The following is a 13,878-nucleotide window of genomic DNA, read 5'->3' as shown; positions in this document are numbered from 1 at the left end:
TTGCAGTGCTTTTAAAATTGCTGCACTTCTACAAAACCGGCCCCCACTAGCAAAACAGGCCCCCACACTTCCAGCCTCCAGGGCAAACACCCAATTCCCAATATGGTCAGTTTGGTCTTGCACACACAGCTTGATCCGTCTAATCGGCCCTTTGGTAAATTAGTAGTAGAAAGGACTGGCACATTTTGGTAGCAGAGCATGGTTCTCACAAGTAGGATGGTTAGGCAAATTGCGGCAAATGGGTACCAATTTGGTGCAATATTTAATTGAAATTTGCCCTTACATAAATTGTCAGGGATAGTTGTTCCAAGAATTGTGTGGATAGATATTGTTATGCCAGCAGTAATCCACCAGATGTACTAATCATGTTAAGGTTGTTAGGAGTTGCATTACATGAGTATCAACAGGGCTTTGTGAAGTGAGATGTCTAGCATGCTCAGTTGTGTTATGTGGATTGGTATTCAGATTGTGATGATGTACTTGTGTTGTCTTGTGCCTTGTAGTTTGGAGGGAGTTAATTGTTCTGTGGCGTGCTGCATAACCCTTGGTGGTGCTATGTCAATGGTGTTTTGTGTTTCGGTTTGCAAACACATCAAACTCTGCACTGCATTATAATGTTTTGTATGAATTGCTGAAGCTATTAAAAATGTGTTCTTGATGAAAAAATAGTGTGATTTTTATGTGTTTTATATGCAAAGCTTTTCTCGATTCATGTGTAAGGTTACCGGATTATGGAAATCCAAGATCTTGAAATAAAATATTATGGTTGCTAAAAAGGCACATCTCATCACGTTACGTTATCGGTTAAAGTCCATTAGGTTAAAGTCCTATGGTGTTCATGAATGTTTTGCTGTGTCTGAACCAACCAAGATCGTGTTGTTCATTTCTTTTTATATGCATCAAAATATCAACAAGATTGGATGGAACCACCTGATAAGCCTGAATTATTGAGAACGAGCAGAACGAAGACAAATGTGAGTGATTCTGGGAGTGAAGAGATTGTCAAAAAGGAAAGAAGTGCTTGGAGGAGCGTTCATGCCCCTACCATAGATGAGAAGGGAGCTCTGTACACTTACAACACATTTTTCTAAGCTTTGAGAAGAAACAGACAAGTGGTGTACAGATTTGGAAAGGTTTGTAACTATTTAAAAGGTGCTTTGAATTTAAATTCGTTATTTGAAAATATTGTCCCAAGAGATTTATAGAATGAGTGTAAATCAGTTCTAAAATGGCCAACTGGACAGCTCCAGAGAGAAGGGCCTTGAAATAAACCCTCTCTGGTTATTATTCAGAAGTATAAAGGGGTTACCGAACATTTAAAAACAAGGGTTCCCCGAGAAACAAGTACATTAGTCAAAGATCATGAGCGACGCAAGATTCAGGGGAATCATTGCATGCTTAATATGAGAGCTTTTTTTTAATATAACATTTTTATTAAAGATTAAGCACAGAGTCATTGTTACATTATCACAGTGTGGTCCAAAGTTAGTACATTACAGTATATTACTACAAATATTAAGGATTGACGGGGTCACCAACCCCAGTCCTTCTCATCGCCATATCTTCTGTGGGAGAAGTACAAATTTCCCCTCTAAAGGCATTCCATCCTCCCCATTTTTTATCCCACTTCTTAGGGCAGCCTCTTTGTTTATAGACCTCCTTCTCTGCGATCATACATCTATCCATCTCCGCCACCCAACCAATCGTCAGTGGCCGTCTGTTGGAACCCCAGAGCATTGCTATAGCTCGTTTTACCAATAAGTATCCCAGTGCCACCCATTGCTGCTCCACTTCTGCCAAGTCGGTGGGCTCCCATATATTTAGAATTCCCATTCGCGGTAATAATCAAATGTGTTTACCCAATGTGTCTTTCATTTTCTTGGTTGTTCTGCCCTAAAAAGGACGTATACGGGGACAGTCCCACATAATATGATAAAATGTACCCTCTTGGCCGCAGCCCATAAGGCACACCGCCTCACCACGGCTACCTATTTTGGCCAGGTGTACGCCTGAAAGGTAGGACCTATGGAGTATTTTTAGTTGTATGAGGCGGAAGAGTTGGTTTATAGCTGTTTCCCTGGGGGACATTAGTGCGGACTGCCAGTCCTTATCGTCCAGCGATCCTAAATCTGCCTGCCAGCGATCTCAAAGAGTTTGAAAGGAGTCAGGTAAGTTATTGCAGAGTTTACGATAAGTGCAGGAGATGGCTATAGTCAATTTTTCCTCACTGTTTTAAATTCGAGGAACTATTGAGTCCGGAAGGTCCTATATAGTTATGACTCGACAGTAATAGATTTAGTGAAAATCCGGCGTCTGCCCCAACAATCCCGGAATCGCCATTGCCATAGTGAGCCTGCTGCCTGACAGACAAACGCCGTTAGGGGCAAAGAAGAACGATCCTGCCTCTGTACATCCTGCCCGCCTCCCGCCGCTCGCTGTTAAGCTGAGCCGCCGAGTGGAGCGCGGGGCAGGAGACTTCAAGTCCCATCAGCCCAAGCGGGCTGCAACGTAGCAAGCCGCGCCAGGAGGCGCTTAAATCCGGCGTCTGCCCCAATAATCCCGGAATCGCCATTGCCATAGTGAGCCTGCTGCCTGACAGACAAACGCCGTTGGCGCTTAAATCCGGCGTTTGCCCCGCTTCGCGGGACGCCGGGCGAAGCCCGGGCCAAGGGCGGGCCCGTTTCAGCCCGTTCCAGACTGAACCAGGCTGGGCTGGGCCACCCCCCTTGACCCTGTCATCTTCATATGGACTCTGCATAAAGGTACTGTTTTCCAAACACTGACATTGGACTTTTTTCTAACTTACTGTGAAATCCTAAAGTATTATAACCATGACTAGGGGTTTAAGAAGTAAAACAGCCCTTAAAGCTGCCTCATTTACAGGTCCTATCGACCTATTTATTTCTAAAACAACTGAGGCTATTAACCAGAACATCGCTGTTCTAGAACGCAGGGTCTCACAGGACCTTGCAATTGCCCGGAAATCCTCATTGGGTCCCTTAGCAACTGCCCTAACCCCATTGCCTTCAGCTACCCCAATTCCTATCCTAATTCAATCTGGCACTATAGCACAAGTCCACTCCATCCCCAGTGCGGTGGATCTGTCAGCTACTAACTTGTCACTGGATTTGGATTTGGATTCAGCTGAGAACCTCGAGATAACCCCTGACCTTGAGCATATCCATTCTGTAGACCCGGTTCAGGACCCTGTACAAACTAACAATCCTAGGGGGGCCAGGGAAGGTGCAGTTCCAAAGCAGCCCGCACAGCACAAAAAGGGGAATACCAAACCAAACCCCCATACCATTAGCAAAAAGAAAGGGCCAACTACTACCTCATCCAAGAATATTTCTCATAGCAAAACATTTGTTACTTCAGATCCTTCGAGCCCACAATGTCCTGAATTGGGCAATGTTCAAGAAAGCGGCCATAGTTCGCCTGACAGCGACACATCACGACTCCTTGCTGCTTTCAGGGACATATTAAAAATCCACCTTCAACCCTTGGAGAAGAGTATCATGGCAATAGAAAAACAGCTTGCCACACTCCTCACCAAACTACCTAACCAGACCAGGGCGGGTATTACCAAAACTGGAGGGGGACTCGTTTCCACCAACCCAGGGACTATACCGACCAACCCAGCCAGGTAAGCATGGGCGAATTTTGCGGATCTCGCGTTCGCGAATTTTGCGGATTTGCGGATTCGCAATCCGCAAAATCCGCGAATTCCCGCGAATTTGCGGATTTTTTTTTTTTGTGTTCGCCCGTGTTTCTGCCAGTTCGCGAGGGTTTTTACAATGTCGCAATTTGCGAACTTACCTGTCGGGTCGCAAGTTTTGCGAACTTGTTGTTTCTACATGTCCAGCCTGTTTGGGACACTCTTCTTCATCACTGCCACTCTCTGTCACCACTGCCACTCTCTGACTACTCATGCCACCCTCTGGCCCACCCATGCCACCCTCTGTTTCATCACCACACCCTCTGGTTGTCCAGTGTACATTATTTTCGGCAAAGCAAAGCACACCTTCCCTGCCTCAAGTGACCTGAATTAGTTTGGGGCTGATTAATGTGTCACAGAATATTTTTTTAGCTGGCACCTGCTTCCTTAGTGCGCCCTGATTAGTGATCTTTTGCACTTGCTAAGTGCTTTCATTGTTGCAAAATTAGTTACAACACCTGCCCTGCCCCAACTGACAATAATGAATTAGGGGCTAATTAATGTGTCACTGAAAGAATTTAAAGTTCCAGCCTGGCACCTGCTTGTCTGCTCCTTTAGCTGTAAATCAGGACCTTTGTGGCATACAGTTAAGGTCAGAGCAGGGTCACACAAAATAGTTGCAAGCAGGCAACCGAATTCTGGAGGGCCCCCTCAGGAAGCACTACAAAGAATCGTTACAAATCATGAGGTTGACCTTTTGCACCTGCTCATTGCTTTTGCTTTTGCTGAAATCGTTTTTCGGTTTTTTTCGCGCTATTCACGGGGCGCGGCGTCGTGCGAAACCGACCGCGGAAGCCGCCAATTCGTGCGAATGAGCATTTTATTTTTTTGCGGCTTGTTGTTTCGCGAGTTTTTTTGCAGTATTCGCGAGCCGCTTGCAGCGCAACACGCGAATTTACCCCAAGGTCGAGTACGGGCGCGGCCATTTTGTTTCCGTGACGTATTTCCGTTTCCGCCCGCTATGTATAATCTCACGCACTAAGCGCATTGCGAGTAGAGGTTCGCACGAGATCGCGCGGGAAATCTACAGGTTCGCACGAGATCGCGAGGAAAATCTCGCGCGAACTTTCTTTCGCGCTCGTGAACGGGCGCCGGCCATCTTGTTTTTCATTCATTTCCTGTGTCTGGGCATGGTGTTTAATCCTCTTGGTATCTTTGCCATCCTTTGCTTGTTTTCAGTTTTTTTTTTACGATTTTGCTTCTTATCTATCCCTCTCTTTTCCTAGCTGTATATTTTTGTCTTTTCTGCTATTTTTCTTTACTTTTAAACTACTTTTTTAAACTCTTTTCTTTTCTTCTTCCCTATCCTATTCTTTCTTAATTTTCTACTTCTTCCTACCTTACCTGCCCAGACCATGGTCAAGCCAGGCGCCGTGAAGCTGCCCAGGCACTTGAGGGCCGCAGCGGCGGCGGGGAGTAGTGCTGGACCCAGTGGCAGGACAGCATGCGGGAGATTGAGGGGGGAGCAGGTGACGCGACGGGAGATCTTCAGCCCGGAGGAAGTGGGCGCGCTGGTCTACTTCGTCCAGCGCCGCCTGCCCAGGACCATCGCGGGAGGCGGCAGGATCGCGGCCGGCGGCTACAACATGCGGGAGCGCCGGAAGCGGTGGGAGAAGGTGTGCTGGGCCATATCCCACCTCTACGGGGTCCAGCGCACCTACAGCCAGGTCACCCATCGCTGGACGGACCTCCTGGACCGCGAGCGCGACCTGCTGGACCAGCTCGGCTTGGAGATCCCCGGGCTTGGTGAGTAGTAGTAGCCATTTAATCACTCACTACTATGATGTTTTCTCCTGCTCTGTGTTGTTGTATTGCAAATATTTGTTTTTTACATGGAGCAAGCCAATAATGCCGCTGATGACGATTACATTGTAGTTAAATTATATTTCAAAATCTTCTGTGCATTTCAGGTGCACTGCTCTCCTTCTCAGTGGCGTTGCTACTATGCTTATTTGTTTTCTATTTCGTGGTCTCATTGGCCTGAGTAACTATTATGTATGAGTGTACTTTACAGAACTGCGTAATGCTAGACACTAGGGGGCAGATTACATTTACAAGCCCCTTGCGCCACGTTTACGTTGCCTTGCGTGACGCAACAGCGGCGTAAACGTGCCGCATCCCTGCGAGTCATTTACAGCATGACGCATCTAGGGAGATGCGTCATGTTATAAAGCCATGGGCCTGCACCACAATGGGTGCGTTCCTAGTACGCAGGGTGGGCGCCGCGGTCCAGCGGCTGTGCGCCTCGCAAAATTGCCTGCGTGAAATGTACAAGATTTAACGCAGGCACTTCTGCGACGCTGCTACGTCAATTCAATTCCTTATGTCTGCTCGAAGCAGGCGAAAGGACTGACACAGCATGTTAAGTATTGGGTGGCCCTGAGCATTACTGGAGTTGCATTGCGTTGGCGACGTGACTCCAGCGATGCGCCGCTCTTACGTGACGAGATGCCTCACGCAAGTGCCTACCCTTGCGCCAGGGCGCGCCGCATTGTAAATGAGGCACATCTGCCGTGTCGCAAGGGTAGTTTTGCGTGACGCATTTGATCTGGCGCATCTCTGGAGATGCGCCAGAACGCGTAAGTAAGTATGCCCCTAAGGGGCAGAATTGCAATTACCGTCGCATCCCTGCAAAGTAGCAGGGATGCGCCATTAATTGTGCGGCCCGCTACCACCACCAAACATGGTGCGCCGTATTTGCAATGCGGCGCACCATGGGCCCAAAACGTCACCGAAGCTTTACTGCTGGAGTTGCGTCGCAACGATGGCGCAGCTCCATCAATGCTCTGGGGTACCCTATCTCCCCAATGCTGGGTCAAGCCGTACGTCTGCTTCAAGCAGGTGCAGGGTTTGTGTGACGCATCATTGTCCTAAAGGTGACTGATTGATATTTTGTAGATTTCCCTCAGCCACTATTAGGATGTGTTCCAGCGCAGGAATGCCCTCCCTTGCGCCGGAACGCCCCCTGATGGCGCAGGGCTTTATAACGGGATGCATCTCCCAAACGCGTCACGTTGTTATAATATTATACGCCGCACCATGGCGCCCTTTTTTGTTTAGCTGCTGCGTCACAAAAGTCACGCAAGAACGGCGCAAAAGAGCCGCAAGGGCTTAAATCTGTCCCTTCCTTTGTAACCCTGACAATAAGAAAAATAGTGGCGGTGGATTGATAGTTTGACTATTTAAATGACTGGTAATGTAGCAGGCAACTGTTAGTGTTGTCACTGATCTGACTGAAATCACAATGGAGTTTGTCTGTCACTTTGCGTCTTGCCTGCGGACTGCTGCCTGCCAGTCCTAGGTGAATGTTTCAGTACTTTGTTTAGTGAGTTACGTGACTTTCGAAGTCACAGGTCCGCAAATAAATGAAAAGTAACCATAATCAATATAATTTCGCAGAAATATTTTGTTATTGTTCTTTTGAAATGTTTGATTTGGTTGACATTGACAAGCAACAATCATCCATGTTTTCTGTTCTTTCTTTCATGTTGTACGTCAGCTCCCCCCAGGGGCGAGAGGAGGACACAGGAGCAGCAGGCGGCGGATGCTGTTCATCAACAGGGCCAGGATCGGGCAGGCGAGGGCTCCTCTGCTGGCCCCAGTAAGTTTTCATTTTAGACTAGTACCCATTTTTCCTAGCGTTCCTCATTTGACTTTTTTCAAAATTGTCTTTGCTCTTCTTGTAGACTGTATCTAAATTCTTATCCTGCCTCTACTATGACTCCCTGTGGTATTACTAGATTATTCTTATTAGTCTGTCTGTGTAGCTAACTAAGATTGCACGGTTGGCGAAACTCCCATGATTCTAGTCAGCAATAGCTCTATCAACTTAGTGCAGTCCTCTGGGATTGTCCATAATGTCTTTTGAACTGTTCTATCTGGACTCATGCTTGCAAAAATTGCAAAACCTTTCGCTCAGTCACTCTAGTCTGGACCAAAAAACACAGATTGTATTTAAGTTTAAAAGCTTTATTAAAAGTAAACACATTTATTAAAATGAAGTCATAATAAAACTAAACGTTTAACTGATAATGGAAAAGTGGTTAGTGCTGACGATTAATTGAAGACATTTCTTGTGGTCGAGCCGAGCTCTCACCTGGTTTCAACTTGATCTTGTTGTTAGAAGTCCATCTTCTGTCTGTGTGGAGAAAAATGGTGCGTGTTAAAAAAACAGATTTCATCAGTTGTGCCTAAAAGTGCAGCAAGACAACCTTCCCTGGAAAAAGGGACATTTTTTTTAAGTTTAACGTAGACAGTCACAAATTACATTGTTTTCACATGTCTTCATTCCTAGACCAAATACTAGTGACTAGTGAGTGCTTTATTCTAACATTCCTAAATGTACTTTGTAGGTGGAACATCTGGTGGCGGGGCCAGTGTGGAGGTGGTGGTGCTCGACACGGAGGCGGAGGGCGATTCTTCAGGGGAGGAGGCGGCGGCGGCAGCTGTGAGAGTTGAGACGGTGGTGGTGGCGGCCAGAGGTAAGCTCTTATATATTCCTTACTTATTGAGATTGAAGACTAGCTGGGAAGGCAAGAATATGAGATGCATGGCTGGGTGAATGATGAAGCAATGATGGGTGGAAGGACAACAGCCTGGGTGGGTGACACAGAAACTGTATGTGTCCATATACCTGGATCATGCTACTATCTGACTCTTAGATAGCATATGTGTATCTAGAGCAGGGGTACTCCTAGTACGGCCCGCGGGCCGGTGGTGGCCCGGCAAGCCTTCGTTGGCGGTGCGCAGACCTTGCAGACAATCACTGCTCCCCCGGCCCCCACAGAGCAGAGGCTTTTTTGTATTTCACCTGTTAGCGCCCCTGCATCTCCACTCTGACAATCACTGCTCCCCCGGCCCCCACAGAGCAGAGTGGAGATGCAAGGCCACAAAGAGGTGAAATAGAACAAAGCCTCTGCTCTGTGGGGCCGGGCAAGCAGTGATTGTCAGGGTGGAGAAGCAGGGGCGCTAAAACAAACAAAGCCTCAATAATATGTTAATGGTCTTTTAAAGACCTGTTAAGTACTTTGGTGTTGTTGTCTGTGTGTGCGCGTTGAGGAAGCGGTCTCAACCCGGGCTGAAGGCTGACACAGATAGACACACACACAGTCAGATGACAGAGGGGGAGGGAGAGGGAGGGCAGGAGGGAGAGAGAGATGGAGGGAGGGCAGGAGGGAGAGCAGGAGGGAGAGAGATGTATGTAAATGCTGGGTCTGGTGGCTCAGTGGATGAGGGCATCTGCTGCAGGGACCTGTGTGCAACCTCATGGTCACAAGTTATCGTTTTGCTTTAGCCCCGCCCCCTCTGACTCCGCCCCCACCAGTGCGGCCCTCGGCCCCAAACTACACTGTAAATGTAGCCCCTGAGAGAAAGTTTGTGAGTACCCATGATCTAGAGAGAGTAGATGGTCAGTGGATGAACTAAGTGTAACTTTGAAGAGCATGTAACACTGCACCCGCACGTCCGTTCCAGTGTAGGAAAGGCAAGGAAAAGAACTTTTAATTTTGTCCAAATACTACCATAAATAGTAGCAGTAGTTTGTATTGCAAGCACTGCATAGATCCGGTTATTATGGTGGCCACTCCCTACCTCTCTTAATAAGTTTAGTAGTACTCAGTCATTCATGTGTGGATGTATCACTGGTCACTCAATAAAAAGCAAAGCACCTAAAGTCATCCCATATATAAGCAAAAACATCCCATGTGAAGTGATAGATAATCAGATTATTTATCTTCTTCAATTTTCCATTTCTAGTACTCATTTCCACTGTAGGGTGAAAGTTAAATTAATTAAGCAGTAGCCCTTGAGTTGTAACAGAGTATTCTCAGTGCCACCCGTAATAGAAAAGTAAGAGATTCACCACCTGCATGTACTGGACGGGTACAGTAACGCAACGGCAACGCAAGTCTAGGTCACTCCTCATGGCGTGCGTCTCTTTTTCTCGGGTGCAAGTTTACCGCGCTGGCATTATGCCGGCTTGCAGAAAATAACGTACCAATTTTCCAAAACAAGAGATAAGAAGAAGAATAAGACTGGTGTACTTTCATAGTCGACTCCAATGGAAGTCCACAGTGCTCATAGAATTTGTTCCTTAAACTCCCACTAATGTTAGAGCAAGGATGAAGAAGTGTGAGGTTAGATAGATACTGGCCTCAATAGTTATGTAATGCGCTTGCAAGTTGCTAGTTGTACTGCAGCACAAATTTCTGCTGAATGATTGAGTTAATCTTAAAGAGCATTGGTTACAGACTATGTCTTTCTTTCTTCATATAGGTTCTCCTTCCAAACGAACAAGGAGGAAGGAGCTGGCTAGAGCGGCCCGGCAACGGAGGATCGAGGCCACTGTTGCGGAATATCGGCGGCTGGTGGCCCTGGAGGACGTGGAAAGTGTGCAGTCGACAACTACGACAACGTCGTCTGCATCGGCCTCCGTGGCCCCACGGGCTGCCACCCAGCACAGTGGTCCACCGAGACTGAGCCGGGCTGCCAAAGGCAAACGCCACCGCCGAGCAGCAAGGCCAACAGCTGCTTCTCACAGGCCTTGCACCTGCAAGGCAGTGAAGGCACGCCTGCGCCGCACTACCCTGATGGTGTCCCGCCTTCAGCAGGAGCTCGCCTTGCTCCGCGAGGAGCATGATGCCCTGGCCCAAAAAGTTAACAGCATCCACCCATAGTGTCCCTTGCCCCTTTTTTAGAGACTTTTGGGGGGTGGGAATTGGGAGTTGGGTTTTTGGGGACTTTTGAAGGACAATCGTTGGGGTTAGGGAGGGTCTTGCGGGAGATTATTTTGTTAGGGATATAAATATACTTTTTCAAACTTTATCTGAGCATACCTGTTTTTTACTGGTTGCCTGGTGGGTGGGGGTTTAACGTTGACTGTTTTCCTGAAAGTTTAGTTCCATTTTCTTCCTTTAAGTGTAAATGCCCAAATGTTTTCAACACTAAGTGCCTCTCACAGACTAAGTGAAGTGAATCCAAGAGTCCTAGGACTTTAGTAGTACTACCTTCAGTCTCTCGTCTCTCGTACTAATACTCCATTATACCCCCAAACCACCAAACGCTTATCTTACCTGTAATTTGTGTTTGAAAGTAGGGCTAGGCCCAGGGCTGGCTCCATGGGAAACACCGAATAACGTTGGCAATCTTGGTCGGATAAAATTTCCTCATAGCGGTGGTACTAGTGGTGTGACACAGTGGCAGTTGCATGCCTATGAAAAAAAAGAAAATGAAATCTGGTTTGTCCTCCTGAGCAATTCAACGGTACAACTGAGAATATAGCAGGTGACAGAAGTACAGTAGAGCAGTGCCACATTGTAGCCTAACAAATGGTAAAGTATAACTACTAATTCGGTTGAAGTTCTTTCACATTAGCAATGGTTCTTTGTCAAGCAGAGTAAGAATATATCATCGACAACTGTGGAAAGAAAGAATGCGACAGTACAGGGCCTGTGTGGAATTATTGATAATGATATTCAACATAAGGTCTCTGTAGCCAGATACCCGAGAGCCTTGCTGGTCACTATAAATCCATTCACAACAACACTCAATGGGGTTGGTCTGGAAGGTGTCAGGTTTACTCCCCGTGATCCAGTCGATGCAAATATGGTTCCACCTCCAAATGTCACCAACACCCAGAAGTGTAAACACAGGGTGTTCGAGGCATTAGGCGGGGGAGAAAAATAACAAACTAAAATAAAAAATGTGGGATGGGTAAAGGTAGGGTCAGCAGGGAAAGGATACCTGTAAGAGAAGACAAGACAGGCATCAGTGAAGTGATGTCCTAACATACAAGGGTACTCTCATATAGTCTCACTAAATAGTCTGCAAGTCTCCCGCCTACTCATGGGAAATGTAGTTTCATAGTACGGTAGGCGCTTAGGGGCTGCGTAACCTGACAGAAGGTATAGTAGATAGAAAAGGAGAAATTGCTTTTTTTCTAGGTGTCCCCTCACTCACCAGGGTTGCCCCTTGGTGACATGCTTCATCATTGGGGCCATCCCAGTCCTCTACGGCCTGGGGTGTGCTGCGACTTGCGAATTACGTAGGAGCACTTACAAATGACTATGTGTGGTGCAGATAGTGGAGTGGACTAAGTGATGTGTTAAGGGATCAATGTAGAAGCCGAGAGAGAGCCAAGAAATGCAGTCACAGTCAGAGAAAAAGGCAAGGGATACTGTATCTATGTGGTTGTAGTGGTCCTGTTGGAAGTGGTAAGTAAGTTGCCCGCAGAAAAAAAATCCTCCTATTAGCGGCACTCCTCCATTGCAGCCGACGCTTCGTCCACCGATGTTGGTCACCAGAAGACACCCTGTCCACTGCCTGCCTGATGCTGAATTGTGGCTCGCTACTGTGAAGCCTGACTCCATCCTTTTTTCCCCATTGCAGAGACTGAAACCCGGCCTGTAATTATTCAACGAAAAACAGGAAGTGATATAATATTACAACACCACTGATAAATAAATATAAGGTATGTAGGCTGTGGAGTGCAAAAAGTCACAATTTGTTTTTCCTAGTAGACAGTACAATGTTTTTGAAAGTGCGTACTCTGAGTCACCTTTTGAAGGATAAATAAGTATGGGCAAATTAATGTAGCGGATCTTGCCCCTCAAGCTAGGTGTACTGTAAACTGTGTTTTAGAACAAAAATAGATCTTCCTAGCAGTGCTCCCACCCAGACCCTTACTAAAGCCAGTCGCAAAAATGTAGAAGACCCCCAATCAAATCTCAAAAAACGAGGCCTAGCAGAAAACTGGTGACAAAACTTACTTTGAAAGTAAAAGTAGGCCGAAGTACCCTAATTACCCATTACCCACCGTGGATTGCATTCAAACCACTTGCAAGCAACCAAGCAAAAGTAGCCATAGCCAGCATCGCTCCAAGACTCGAAATCCCCCCCACTCAAACACATGCAATAGAAATACTGCTAACCCTAACGAACCCTAAGTTAAGAATAGTGGCAAAGGCTTTCTTTAACTATGCCAAATCCCCCCTTTCCCACCATGGATTTTCTTCAAATGACTTGCAACCAAAATTACACATTCTCACGAGTGCTCTAAGACCCCAGAACTCAGTTTGAAAAATCTAGAACACCCCGATACACATGCAATCCTGCTGCTAGGGCTAACCCTAACGAACCCTAAGTTACAAAAAGTGCCAAAACTAAAGGCTTTTCCGCGCGGATTTTGTCCCAACCACTTCTACCCGGTATTAGACCTTCCCAGGAATGCCCCAAGACCCGGCAACCCACCCGCCAAGAAGCATAACACCCCCAAACAGGCCAAAAGCAAAATCTCATACTTGCAATATTTCTGGGCCTTCGGTCCAAACGCGCTGCGTAGCTAGGCCATAAGTCGGGGTTGGCACGACGGATTTCCTGAAAAGCAAATGCAATCAAGATTAGAGTGTCCCAGCAGTGCTCCCAGACCACGCAACTCACCCACAAACACCAGGAAGCCCCCCAAACAGGCCCCCGAAAACGCTACATAGAGCAAAATGTCAGAAATAGCCCCAAAAAAAATCGGCCTGGATTTTGTCCCAACCACTTCTACCCGGTATTAGACCTTCCCAGGAATGCCCCAAGACCCGGCAACCCACCCACCAAGAAGCATAACACCCCCAAACAGGCCAAAAGCAAAATCTCATACTTGCAATATTTCTGGGCCTTCGGTCCAAACGCGCTGCGTAGCTAGGCCATAAGTCGGGGTTGGCACGACGGATTTCCTGAAAAGCAAATGCAATCAAGATTAGAGTGTCCCAGCAGTGCTCCCAGACCACGCAACTCACCCACAAACACCAGGAAGCCCCCCAAACAGGCCCCCGAAAACGCTACATAGAGCAAAATGTCAGAAATAGCCCAAAAAAAAATCGGCCTGGATTTTGTCCCAACCACTTCTACCCGGTATTAGACCTTCCCAGGAATGCCCCAAGACCCGGCAACCCACCCGCCAAGAAGCATAACACCCCCAAACAGGCCAAAAGCAAAATCTCATACTTGCAATATTTCTGGGCCTTCGGTCCAAACGCGCTGCGTAGCTAGGCCATAAGTCGGGGTTGGCACGACGGATTTCCTGAAAAGCAAATGCAATCAAGATTAGAGTGTCCCAGCAGTGCTCCCAGACCACAAAACTCACCCACAAACACCAGGAAGCCCCCCAAACAGGC

The 13,878-nt window shown here is 47.1% G+C and overlaps 1 long non-coding RNA gene across 1 annotated transcript; it reads left to right on the top strand.

Moving 5' to 3' along the window:
- Positions 1 to 7,213: 7,213 nt before the first annotated feature.
- LOC147679907 (uncharacterized) lies at positions 7,214 to 10,151 on the top strand. The gene is made up of 3 exons (XR_015301016.1): positions 7,214 to 7,319; positions 8,071 to 8,199; positions 9,992 to 10,151. It is a non-coding gene; the product is annotated as an uncharacterized LOC147679907 (long non-coding RNA).
- The last annotated feature ends 3,727 nt before the right edge of the window (positions 10,152 to 13,878 follow it).

Source organism: Lissotriton vulgaris, chromosome 11 (genome assembly GCF_964263255.1).
Source record: "Lissotriton vulgaris chromosome 11, aLisVul1.2, whole genome shotgun sequence".
NCBI classification, from domain to species: domain Eukaryota; kingdom Metazoa; phylum Chordata; class Amphibia; order Caudata; family Salamandridae; genus Lissotriton; species Lissotriton vulgaris.
The sequence above is the reverse complement of the archived record's forward strand: the minus strand, read 5'-3'. Positions and strand labels throughout refer to the sequence as shown.